The 5,551-nt window shown below is 38.2% G+C and overlaps 1 pseudogene; it reads left to right on the plus strand.

Moving 5' to 3' along the window:
• Positions 1-417: 417 nt before the first annotated feature.
• LOC134733345 (nicotinamide/nicotinic acid mononucleotide adenylyltransferase 1-like) lies at positions 418-5,257 on the plus strand (annotated as a pseudogene).
• The last annotated feature ends 294 nt before the right edge of the window (positions 5,258-5,551 follow it).

Below are 5,551 nucleotides of genomic sequence, written 5' to 3' on the forward strand. Positions count from 1 at the left end.
TTACAGTGATAAATGCCTACGTCATGAAAAAGAAAGGTAGAAAGAAAGAAAGGTAGAAAGAAAGAAAGGAACAACCTTACTTTATACCTCAAGAAAATAGAAAAATAGAGAAAATATGAATCTAAAATTGACAAGAAGAAGGAAGTAAAAATTAGAGCAGAAATAAATGAAACAGAGATTAGAAAACAATTTAGTCTCCAGAAACACTCAAGCTGGTGGGCAGTGAGGGTGTTAATTATAATTTGGATATAAAACCATTTTCCTAGCCCACCTTAGAGAAGACTGTTGCCACACGAGTTGAAATGGTTCCAATAGCCTCCCTTGCAAGACACTTCAGATTCAAAGAATTTCCTTTGTAAAAACAGCAAGGGAGGTGTCACAGTTTCCCATTTAGAGCAACAACTTTAAGTTCTCGCCATGGAAAATTCAGAGAAGACAGAAGTGGTTCTCTTTGCTTGTGGTTCCTTTAATTCTATCACCAACAGGCACCTCAGGTTGTTTGAGCTGGCCAAGGATTACATGAATGGAACAGGAAGACATAGAGTTGTCGAAGGCGTAATCTCTCTTGTTGGCGATGCATACAAGAAGAATGGACTCATTCCTACCCATCACCGGGTCATCATGGCAGAACTTGCCACCCAGAATTCCAAATGGGTAGAAGTTGATACATGGGAAAGTCTTCAGAAGGAGTGGATAGAGACTGTTAAAGTGCTAAGGCACCATCAAGAGAAACTGAAGGACAGTAACTGTGATCACCAGCAGAACTCACCTACACTAGGAAGGCCTGGATAAAAGAGGAAGTGGACTGAGCAAAGACAAGATTCTGATCAAAAGGAATCCCCTAGAGCCAAAATGAAATGTGTGCCAAAGGTCCATCTGCTGTGTGGGGGTAGATATACTGGAGTCTTTGGTGTTCTCAGTTTGTGGAAGAGTGAAGATACCATCCAAATCGTGGCAGATTATGAGCTCATATGTATTACTTGATATATATTATGGAAAATTCAGATTAAATTGGAAATGATGCTCAGAAATTCATATACGAATCTGATGTGTTGTGGAAACACCAGAGCAACATTCACATGGTGAATGAATGGATGACTAATGAGATCTCATTCACAAAAATCTGGAGAATCCTCAGAAGGGACCAGAGCATTTGCTATTTGGCACCAGATCTTGTCCAATAATACATTGAAAAGCATAATTCATACAGCTCCGACAGCGAAGACAGGAATGTTGGGATTATCCTGCCCCTTTGCAGAGAAACACTGCAGAAGCTAAGGCACAGGAATTCTGCAACATGATGTTTTGGACTTCCCTTTTGGGGATTTGAAACAATCTGGGTGTTAGTAATGAGGGAAAGAAATTGTGATTCTGTTGCATAAAATAAAGCTTAAAAGTTTAGTAAAAATCAGTGGTAGGTTAAAATCAGGATTTACTTTTATTAGAAGTTGCTAAGATGAATGTTTTCCATATGTTTTGGTTTTTTTAGAATGTACAAATCTCTTTATCTTTAAACCAAGAGATTAGCAGCACAGTAAAACCAGAAGAATTTTCAGTGAAACTAGCCACAAATAAGAAGTAAAAAAGTACATTCAACTCTACCACATAAAAGAAACAGAGCATGAAAAGCAAAAGTTCATTTAAAATTCTAACTTTGGTTATGAAGGGAATTGACATTTTATGGATGCCTGTTGCTGGCTAATCAGGAGTCAGGGTAGACAAAGGAAGGAACTCTTACGGTGGTGATCTTGTAAAATGCACCATTGATAAATCATCTCCAGTTATGCAAAATAATGATTGTGAATTTGCCTGGCAGAAACATTGCACCAATAGTTAGTTTTCTATGGCACACATCAGAATGGCTGAATAAACTTTGGCAAGACTTATCTGCCTAGAGCTCCACCTTTGGAGCTAGGGAGTGAGGTCCAAGCCCGTGTATGTTTAGAAAGGTGTGCAGGTATTTCTGATGCCCACCAAAGGTAGAGAATTGCTGTTTTACAGGTTACACACGTTCACTTAGCCTTTTGTGAATCATACCCTAGCCCGGGCCGTCTGCCACCTCTTTATCTTCAGGAACAACTTCAGAGATAACATCATGCTGCTTTGAAATGAGAAAACCACAGATAATGAGGGGTCTCATTCAAGAAATTTATAAGTCTGAATGCTCTCAGCCTTTATTGATAGTTTAATCAAAAGATCTGAGTGGGACACAGTGGCACATGCTCTGTAATCCCATCTACTTGGGATGCTGTGGCAGGAGGGTCGCTTGAGCCCAGGACTTTGAGACCAGCTTGGGAGAAACAAGGAGAGCTCATCTTAAAAAAAAAAACTCTGGAGTTTCTGAAGAGCCCTGCTCTTTGTTCCAGCCCACTGTGAATCTGCCATTTGTGGATTTAAGCAGAAAAGGGGTCTGTTTTCTTATACTTTTCCTCTTCTTGTCCTTTTGTATGAAGTTTAACTAAAAGTGGTACTCTCAAATAATTAGTCATAGCTTTACAATAAAAACTGGTTAAAATTTTGTGGAAGTTCTACCAACTGGTAAAATGAAAGACTAGAAATAGCTGTTCGTAAAATAGTTTTAGGGTTTGTGAAAATAGTTCTGTGATAGAAACTGGACTGAAATTAAATTTCTAATGAAAATAGAATAGTTTGCTTTTTTGTAATTTCAATTTCATATCTATACCACCCCAGATGAAGGGTTTGAATTGCAGAATAAAAAACATACTTAGAATTGTGCAATTCCATAGTCAGACCTGAATCTACAGTTTAAAAAAGGAAAATGTTAAATAAGGTTAAGCAAATGTTTATGCTACAGCTGCCAGCTTAATCTTACTAAAGCCATTGGGCCAACTCCCAAAGACAGGGAAGGCGAAAAGCCTCACACCTAGCAGGTTTCATTATCCATCTGCCCAGTGAATGAAAGATTGGAATCTCAAATCCTAGAGATGCGAGTCATTTTTCTACTCTTTAGCTTTTTGGAGTTTAATAGTTGAAGCAGCACTGAAAAATAACGATTGAGCAAGATGAAGCTATCATAACTGAGCTTTATTTTCTTCTGGGCAACTTCTAGTTCATCTGAAACTTCTTTCATACTGTCATGCCTTCCTACTTAGAAGTGCCCGGGCCCTGCTCACCTGTGACACTACTGACCTCAGAACCTCACTGGATGAGGCACGTGCAGGAGGCCTGGAAATGGAGCAACAACTTTTTACAAAGAACAAGTTACTTGTTTTTTTCTCCCAGTTCTGATGATGCTGCTGATGCTGCCACATAATAGTATAATTTTCGGTGTCCTCCTGAACAGAACTTCCCCTTTGAAAATGGAAATAAGAACAATGAACTTCGCAGGAGAATAAATATTAATGACTGTTGTGAACTTTCTTTAAGGAAGAAGAAAATATGCCATTGCTTATTCCCTGCTTCATCATCTCTGTAATTTGCTTTTGTAATGTGAATTTAGAGGAAATATGTGATGCCGGTATTGTGTTTTGTTTGTTTGTTTGATGCTGGGGGCTTTATTTGTTGTATACTTTACTCCGTATATTGTGTAATTCAAATGCAACAAACAAACATGCAGGAAAAGTCCTTTATTGGCATCTTCAAAAACAATTTAAAAATCAACAAAACTGAGTTGGTTTCTTTGGAAATAAACAAAATTATCAAACCTTTAGCTAGACTAACCAAGAAAGAAGAGAGAAGCCTCGAATAAATGAAACTGAAAATGAAAGAGAAGATGATACAACTGATACCTCAGAAGCACAAAGGATCATAAGTGACTATTGTGAAGAATTATACTCCTAGTTTCTAGAGAGCAAAGTATCAGTTATGTCTTTATTAACTAGGACTAAATGTTCAATTACCTCATATGGTAATATACTTGAAAGAAGGATCATTGTGTGTTAATTGTTCTTGGCCAGAATATCAGGTGATGGAGAATGGTAATATCGTCTTAAGAGAGTTGACGGCAGTAAGAAAAACATATTAACAAATGTTATTAATATAGCATTATAATTTTTGATTTTACTACCATTTATAGTTTCAATGGCTGTCATTTTAAAATGTTTTTATCTCTACACCTGAGGCAGCATATGTATTTTGGAAAGCAGAATACCATGCTTAGAAGTTAATAATGCAAAATTAGTCACTTATTAGCTCAGTGACATCTGATGAGTCAATTAACCTCATTGTGCCTTGGTTTTCTCATGCATAAAGGGAAAAATAATAATAGCGCCTTTATCTTATGGAGATAATGTAATGTTTTATGGAGTTAACACCAATAAAAATCTTAGACACGTGCCTGGCATATAATAAATGTTACATATACATTAGTTCTAATTATTTGTAGAGAGAACGTTAATCTTCTGGTCTTAGCTCTGTTACTCTCTGATTATCTGTAATCTTGGGCAATATATTTTGATCTCTGAGCAGCCTCCATTTTCTTCTGTAATATGTGCATAATATTTCTTTATAATGTTTTAATGAGAAAACAGATACAAAACTATACATAGTCTGGGCACGGTGGCTTATACCTGTAATCCCAGCACTTTGGGAGGCCGAGGCGAGCAGATCACGAGGTCAGGAGATTGAGACCATCCTGGCTAACACGGTGAAACCTTGTCACTATTAAAAACTACAAAAAAAAAACAAAAAAAATTAGCCAGCGTGGTGGCGGGTGCCTGTAGTCCCAGCTACTTGGGAGGCTGAGGCAGGAGAATGGCATGAACCCGGGAGGCGGAGCTTGCAGTAAGCCAAGATTGCACCACTGCACTCCAGCCTGGGCGACAGAGCAAGACTCCTTCTCAAAACAAAAACAAAAACAACAAAAAACTATACGTAAAAAATTCCACATCACTTAAAAATTTATTTATTGCATAGTATAAAAAGAGTATGTGATCTCTGGTTCCATCCATGTTGTTTCATATGACTGGATCTCATTCTTTTTTATGGCTAAATAGTACTCCATTGTGTATATGTAACACATTTTCTTTTTTTTTTTTTTTTTTTTTTTTGAGACGGAGTCTCGCTCTCTCACCCAGGCTGGAGTGCAGTGGCGCGATCTCGGCTCACTGCAAGCTCCGCCTCCCGGGTTCACACCATTCTCCTGCCTCAGCCTCTCCGAGTAGCTGGGACTACAGGCGCCCGCCACCACGCCCGGCTAATTTTTTTTTTTGTATTTTTAGTAGAGACAGGGTTTCACCGTGGTCTCGATCTCCTGACCTCATGATCCGCCCGCCTCGGCCTCCCAAAGTGCTGGGATTACAAGCGTGAGCCACTGCGCCCGGCCTAACACATTTTCTTTATCCAGTCATTTGTTGATGGACACATAGGTTGCTTCCAAATCTTGATTATTGTAAACAGTGCTACAACAAACCTAAGAATGCAGTTATGTCTTTGATATACTGATACTGATTTCCTTTCTTTTGAGTATATATATATATATATACCTAGCAGTGGGATTGCTGGATCATATTTATGTTAAATGAAATAGGCCAGGCACAGAAAGGCAAACACTTCATGTTCTCACTTATTTGTAGGAGCTAAAAATCAAAAC

Source organism: Symphalangus syndactylus, chromosome 17 (genome assembly GCF_028878055.3).
Source record: "Symphalangus syndactylus isolate Jambi chromosome 17, NHGRI_mSymSyn1-v2.1_pri, whole genome shotgun sequence".
NCBI lineage: Eukaryota > Metazoa > Chordata > Mammalia > Primates > Hylobatidae > Symphalangus > Symphalangus syndactylus.